The 7,736-nt window shown below is 50.0% G+C and overlaps 1 pseudogene; it reads left to right on the top strand.

Annotated features, from left to right (window-relative positions):
* Positions 1-1,168: 1,168 nt before the first annotated feature.
* On the top strand, positions 1,169-6,716 carry LOC138431250 (melanoma antigen preferentially expressed in tumors-like; annotated as a pseudogene).
* The last annotated feature ends 1,020 nt before the right edge of the window (positions 6,717-7,736 follow it).

The following is a 7,736-nucleotide window of genomic DNA, read 5'->3' as shown; positions in this document are numbered from 1 at the left end:
TTCCAGACACTGCTGAAGCACCGCTTCTCTCCTCAGCGTTCAGCAGGGATCATGTGGAAAGGTATGGCTGCAAAAATTTTATGTTCCTGCCTCAGGTTCCTGGCTTTCCCACAAGGTGACTAGTCCCATGTTCACCCCCACGTACCCCCAATTCTATTTGCCGACCTAAAAGGAGTTATAGGACTGGGGGCTGAAGTGAAGGCCAAAGTGCAGGAGGAGCCAGTTGGGGCCAAGTGCTCTGGAAAGAGGCCGTGGAGCCACGCTGTGTATGTAATAATCCAGCTAACCAGAGTCCACGGCAGCTTGGCAGTGGACATGGGGTCTCCTTTGGAGGTGCCAGGGTGTGTTAGACCGAGCAAGGGACCGAAATGGGGCTGAGGGATGGAGGTCAGTGTCTTTAGAGGAAGGGCCCTTTGAGCCGAGCAGCAGCTTGGCGCTTCCATTGTCTGCTGGTCCAGCCCCTCAGAAAATGGTCAGATGTGAAGAGGAGATTCACACTCACTTGGTGGGGTTGGCTCTTGAGTTTTCAGTGTATCCTCTGGCTTCCTAAATAGCTATGTTGACATATTGTCTTCTTGTTTTTGGAGAATCTTGGTTCTTGCTTTCAGGCTTGGGTGGACAAGGGTGACTGAGAGGCTAAGAGAACAAGGAAACCAGGTGTTTGAGGACCTGAGACCACTGGGAGCTGAACCAGTGTGGGTGAAAGTCATCTTCAGGTAAGCTGGTCTCGTTCGCCACCTCTGGTGACCCCTCTGTTCTGTTCATTGTAGAGCTGGTTAGTGTCTGTAGCCCTAGGCCCTCAGGGCAGGAGGAGGATGAGCACCCTTTAGTTTCCCAAGTCATTTTCCTAAAAGCTTTGGTCCTGCTGGTGTCTTAGAAGAGGCAGCTGCAGCCTGTTGGGGACCCATTGGCCAAGCCATGGTGAGGTTCAGAACCTGTGCTTGGGAGGTGGATTTCAGACCCCTGACACTCAGCCCTTGTGTGATATTGGGCAAGGCTGAGTGGCAATCCCAGTGAAGTTTTGCTCTCTCTGTGACAGCAGGTTGTGTTGGGCTAAACTCCTTATTCCTGTTTCAGCCCTTGAGAAATATTCAGAAGCTTTTTCTGAAGAGAGTGGGATCATCTGTAAGACTGCTAGGTGTCTACCAGCCAGCAGGGCTGGGATTAAATGCAGCAGCCAGTAGATACAGGATGGGGGAAGAGGTCAGATTGTCCCTTTGTTGCTGCCCAGAGAGAGGCTTGTCCAGGTGGCAGTTGGGCGAAAGCTGTGACTTTGTGGCCAGAAGAAGTCTCTGACCATGCATTGGGTTCTGTGAGGGTGGAGGAACAGCAGGGTATCCCCAGTTCCTTGGCCAGAGAAGAACCACCCCCTTGCTCTCTGACATCCCCCCAGGACTCGTTCCAGAGTAGGTTCTTCAGGTTGGGTGTCTGGGCCCCACCCCAACTCCTGGAGCTGGCCAGCCAGAGCCTTGTGCGAAATGAGGCCTTGGACATCGCTGCACTGGAGGAGCTGCCTGTGGAGCTCTTTCCACCACTGTTTATGGAGGCCTTTGCCAGGAGGCACACCCATGCCATGAGGGCAATGGTTCAGGCCTGGCCCTTCCCCTGCCTCCCGCTGGGGGCCATGATGAAGGACCACCAGCCTCATCTGGAGACCTTCCAGACTGCACTCAACAGCCTTGATGTCCTCCTTGCTCAAGAGGTCTGCCCCAGGTAAGGTCGACCTGGTAGACTGGTAGGGCCTAGGAGTGTGAGCAAGATACAGCCAGGGCAGGAGGATCACCTGGAACAGACGTTCAGGTGTACAGGACTGGCTAAGGGGAGGAGCGGAGAAAAGACATGTGGCCCTCCCCCAGTGTCCCTTAAAGTTGGGACTGAGGTGGACCCAGAAACCAGAGGAGCTGTGTTGTGTGAAGTGCAGAGCCCCTGCGGGATGCTAGTGCATATCAACCTCTGCACAGCTCAATGTGTGCCCCGTGGCCCCGCAGGCAGTGGAAGCTGCAGGTGCTAAACTTGCGCTGAAACATGCATCAGGACTTCTGGACCCTGTGGTGTGGTATCAAGGCCAGCGTTTGCTCACTGCTGGAGCCCAAGCTGGCACAGCCCATGCAGAAGATGTGCAGGGTGGAGGTGCAGGTGGGGCTGAAGCTGATGTGAGCCCCTGTTGAGGTGCTGCTTGACCTGTGCCTCAAGGAGGACACCCTGGATGAGACCCTCAGCTACCTGTTGAAGAAGGCCAAGCAGAGGAGGGGCCTTCTGCACCTGCTCTGCCAGAAACTGAGGATCTTCACCATCCCCATGTAGAGCATCAGGAGGATCCTGAAGCTGGTGAAGCTGGATTCTGTCCATGACCTGGAGGTGAACTGCACCTTGAAGCTGGACATGCTGGGCAGGTTCCTGCCACACCTGGGCCTGATGGGCAACCTGTGTCACCTGCTGCTGTCACACATTCATGTGTTGCTGCACACCACCCCCGACCAGGAGGAGCACTGGGTCAGCCAGCTCACCGCCCAGTTCCTGAACCTGCCCCACCAGCAGGAGCTCTACCTGGACTCCATCTCCTTCCTGGAAGGCTGACTGCACCAGGTGCTCAGGTGAGCCATGGTGCCAGCTCCACAGCCCAGAATGGGCCTCTCTAGTTTTGTGCCTGCTGGGGACGTTACCAGGGTGCACCGGTCACTCAGAAGTCCTCACGATGCCACTGCTCTCCTGGGCATCTTGTCAGGTCTCCTCCCTGATCAGGATCAGAGGCATGGCCTAAGTTAGACGTTGTCAAATGGTGTCAGAGTCCAGCCCCCACAGGATCCAGGGGAACCTGAAGGCGAAATGGCATTGGCAAATGATTAGAGAGAAATAAGGAAAGAATGTTGTTTAGATAAGAAAACAGACGAAAGAGGCTGATATTGTTTGGTTTACACAGAAAGCTAATAAAGTGTTAGAAGCCTGCCGGGAGCCAGCGTGAGGAACCCCACCCATGGCAAAGGTCATGAGGAAGGAAGCCTGACAAAATGCAAGGCTGTAATCAGGCTTCAGTGGGAACCCCTGAAATTTCCTGAGCATCCACACCCAAAACTAGTGTGTGCCTGCTGTGCTACATTATGCTTTTCATCTACTCTTCTAACATTAACAGGGGACCTATCCCCCCCGGCCCACCTTTCTCTGGAAAAGTTTAATTTAGAGCTTTTAGATAATGTATCCTAGGCATAATAGAGGGTTCAAATCCAGACCCTTCTGATTGCTTTTTAGCCTGACACTTACAGCTGCACATGTGATTGTTTGCAGCCTCCTGACTGAGAGGCACAGGAAGCTTAAAACATCCTAGGAATGCAGGGGCTTCTGAGGAGTCAAGATCATTAGAACAAAACTGATTAAGCATTTCATTGTTGAGCCAATACTTGCTGCCAAATTTTCATATCTTTTATTTGTTGATATAGTTGGTATATAGAAAAAACAAGTAGCAACATTAGATCTTTAAGTACCTTCTTTGTGCCTTTGTTCTATAGGGATGTAATTTAGTGCTTTAAGGAGATGCAGCTGAAAGAAAAACACTTCAGGGGGAACAAGATTAACATTCATTAAGGAAGAGAGCCAAAAAGTGTTAACAAGCCTCTTGGACAGAATATAATGTAAATCACTTGGGACCTTTTGTATAGAAAAAGATATACAGAAAGGGTCAGGACTGCTGCCCCTATATGACTCCGTATCTTCCATTATATAAAATTTAGGGTATATAAACACCTTTTAAATAATAAAGCTGAGAGGGCTTTTGGTAGAAGTCTGGCCTCCCCCGTGTCGATGCTTTCTCTTGCTTCCTCTCCCTCCCTCTCCTTTCAGGCTGATCCCTTGGAAAGCGGAGGCTCACCGAGTCTACTTACTTGCCCAGGCTTCTGAGACCCACGTGAGAGGGAGCCCAAGGCGGAGCACCCTCCACTATTCAAGCAGGCGTCTGTGGCCCAACGTAGGCAGTACAAGTTCCTTGTCTGGAACTTTATTGGTTTTCCATATAAACCAAGTTAATCAGCCTCTTTTCTCCACTCCTTTTCCTACTACATTATTTTTTCCTAATCTAATCTTATATTTCTAATTAAAGAAATCTGTCCTCTCCGACTCCTTCTACCCTTCGAATTACCCTGGATCCACCAGGGCTGGACCCTGGCAGAAGCCCAGGCAGGAAAGTCAACCCAGAGAGCCTCTGTGTTTCAAGGGATCAGCCTGAAAAAGAGAGGGAGGGAGAGGTAGAGAGAGAGAGAGGAAAAAAAAAAAAAGAAGAGAGAGAGAGAAAAGAAAAACATGGGGTGGCCAAGCTTCTTTGGTGAGCAAGGCCCATTACTTTATTTTTAAAAGGGACTTTTATACCTTTCCAACAAATGATGTTGTGTACATTTTATTCTGACTTTAGAGGCCAGTGAAACATTTTATGACCCTCTTTTGATAAAGGCTTCTCAACCAGAAATTTTATTTTCCCTCAAAGTGTTTTTTCTTCATATGTCTAATCTATGTCAGCCTCAGAAAATATCAAACAGAGATACATATTTCACGGAGCAAAGGTGCAATAAGTTACAACAAAGAAAGGACCAATTAGCTCAAAGCTCTGATGTGGTTAATTTCAAGGCTACACTTGTTTTTCTTACATTTCAACTATGTTAACTAATGCATTCCCAGGTGCACAGTGGATTAGGGTTATGGGACTTGGCAGCAGGCATTAACTCAACAGTGAAATCTTACACCAGCACTATTCTATCAGTTTTTAACTCTTTGGAAGGCTCTACGTTTTAGACTCCCCATGCCTCTCACAGTTGGGGGACTGTAAACAATCACATGCATAGTTGTAAAAGTCCACGGAAACCTGTCAGTCAAGTTAGAGAGCCATCAGAGGGGTTTGAGCTGAGACACTTCTTTTATATGCAGGAGACTGTTAATTGGAGCTCTAAGTTAACTTTTTCCAGAGGCAGGTGGTCAGGGATAGCTCCCCTGTAATGTCAGAAGAATAGGTGGAAAGCATAATGCAGTAAGGCAGGCAGACGCTGGTTTGGGGGTAGATGCTTGAGAAAATCAAGGGGGACCCCTGAGGCCTGATCCCACTTTGTGTTTTGTCAGGCTCCTTTCCTCATGACCTTTGCCATGGGTGGCATTCCCCACACTTGATTCCAGCAAAATGGGACTTCTTGCTGGGAGTCTACATAGTGGGGGTCAGGCGTGATGCCCTTGGGAATTCTTTCCAAGAGAGTGATAGCTTAGACGATGACAGATAACTAAGTGAGAAGGAAATTGGTCCACCAGGCGTAAGGTTAGAAGTCCGAAGCTCTGTCTCTCCCTCCCACCTGCCGCTTTGTCCTGAGCTGTTTTAGGCTCCAGGTGAGCTGTAGGAAGGGGGTGATTCTGGAGATGAGAAGGAGAGATCAGGAGCAGAACTTTGTGGCCTCTAAACAGTCCAGAGAAGAGAAAAAGTCAAATGAGCATCATTGTTCGAGTGGCTCCATTTGCTTCAAGTGCAAATTACAATTATTATTTTCCTCTCAGATTTCTAGATACATAGGAAATCCTCAGTAACAGGTTATTGCTCTGCCTTGAACACAGTGATAAAAGATGAGAGGATGCAGCCTAGTCTGTCTGTAAAATAAGTTGCATTGATTCCCATTTTGGCAGCTGCAAACTCCAAGCATTAGGAATAAATATGTTCAGTGAGAAACCAGAATAAAGAAAGAAAAAAGAATTGTAGGTGGCGATGGACAGTCTGTGACACCCGAATATCTGGGGGATATTTACCCAGGGATCGTGTGTAACTGCTGGGACCCACCAGCCCATGTCGACTGCATCCAGCCTGCTGTTGACTTCAACTAGTCGTGTCCTGTAAAAACACCTTAATTTCTGCTAACCAATTACTAGAAAGTTGAAATAGGCAAATAACCTTTTTCATATCCCACATTGAAAATACTTCATTATTTTGTGCTAGGAGATGTCATACCCATGTGAGCAAGACCTTCTCCCAGAAGACCCCCTGCCTTCTTGTCAAGAAGATGAGAGGCTAGCTCCAAGCCAGTGAGATGCCGTGTGTTCCGATGAAACAGGCCCCTCCTCTGCACATGCCTCTGCCTACCACTTCTGCCCTTGGGACTGACTGCCCTGTCTCTCCCCAGGTGCCTGAAGACCCCTCTGGAGACCCTGTAGATCAGCAAATGCCTGCTTTCGGAGTCACACCTGACGTACATGTCGCAGTGCCCAAGCGTCAGCCTGCTGAAGGACCTGGGCCTCAGTGGGGTCAACCTGACCAGATTCAGCTTGGAGCCCCTGCGGGTCCTGATCGAGACAACCTTGGCCACCCTGCAGGCCCTGGACCTGGATGAGTGTCGCATCATGGACTCCCAGTTTAGTGTCCTCCTGCCCTCCCTGGACTCCGCTGCTCCCAGCTCACCACCTTCAGCTTCAGTGGCAACATCATGTCCATGTCCATTATGGAGAGCCTGCTGTACCACACCAAGGGGCTGAGCAAGGTGAGCCTCGTGCTCTACCCCGCACCCCTGGAGAACTATGAGGATGTGTGCAGCACCCTGTTCCTGGGCCTCCTGGCTCAGCTTCACCCCCGGCTCAAGCAGCCACTGTGCACCTCTGGGCAGGCCAGCATGTTTTGGTTCAGTGCCAAACCCTGTCCACACTGTGGTGACCAGATTTTCTATGACACCAAGCCCATGCTTTGCCCCTGCTACATGCCTGCCTAGCCCAGCTGCCGAGTCACAGGCTTTATCCCAGGCTCTGGGACACTCCGAGCCAGACCTCAGTGGGTCTAGATGGAACACAAACCACAGTTTCAGACAACTGTTCCATGTATGCAGGAAAAGGAAATGTGATTTAGAGTGAGCAGGGAAGGAGGTGTTGGTGGGATTTTGGGAGAGATGTGTTCCTACAAAGTTAGAAATGTGAATCTGAATTTTGGAGGGGGGGGGGGGTTGGGCTTCAGAGATTGATGTCAGCATTACCCCTGTGTTGGATTCTAAACAAAGAAATAAAGGAAACGTCAGTGTCAATCATTCTGTGCCCTCTGTGATCTGTGACCATGATTCTGCCCTTTATGCTCATGACTCTCCTGCTAGTGATTAAATAAAAGGGCCTGAGCTTGAGTAGGGCATAGATGCTCTCCGATAGGCAAGGAATATCTACAGGAGTCCAGGGCACTATTTACCCGCTCCCTGTGGTTCTCATTTCCAGGGCAGCCACCTCCTCACTTATTTCTGAGGCTGTTCAATCTGTCATCATATACATGGTGCGTCCTCAGGGCCTGGAACGAACTGAGTGTCCCAGAGCGAGCTGGAGGGAACCTTCTTCCCAGGGACCCTCACTGCTAACCCCACCCAGGCCCTGGACTCGAGAATTTCCCCAGTGGATCAAGCAGATGAAAAGCCTCCATCTTAGACCCTGGGCAGTGCCAAGATGGGTTCACTGTGCAAAGTTAGGCCTGGAGTCCTAGGGAATATAGACCAGTAGACCATCAGGAGCCTTTTGGACCCACCAGCCTGACCCCACCTTCCCACTGCTCCACTGTATCTGACACCTTGGGATTCCATGGGCTGTAGTCTGCTAGGCTCCTCTGCCCATGGAATCCTACAGGTGATAATACTGCACTGGGTAGCTGTCCTCTTTTCCAGGAGATCTACTCAACCTATGGATTGAACTTGTGTCTCCTGCATTGCAGGTGGATTCTTTACTATCTGAGCCGCCAGGGAAGCCTCCAGTTTCTAAGA

The sequence above is a fragment of the Ovis canadensis genome, chromosome Y (genome assembly GCF_042477335.2).
Source record: "Ovis canadensis isolate MfBH-ARS-UI-01 breed Bighorn chromosome Y, ARS-UI_OviCan_v2, whole genome shotgun sequence".
Classification (NCBI taxonomy): Eukaryota; Metazoa; Chordata; class Mammalia; order Artiodactyla; family Bovidae; genus Ovis; species Ovis canadensis.
Note: the sequence above shows the minus strand (reverse complement) of the source record. Positions and strands in the feature narration are given on the sequence as shown.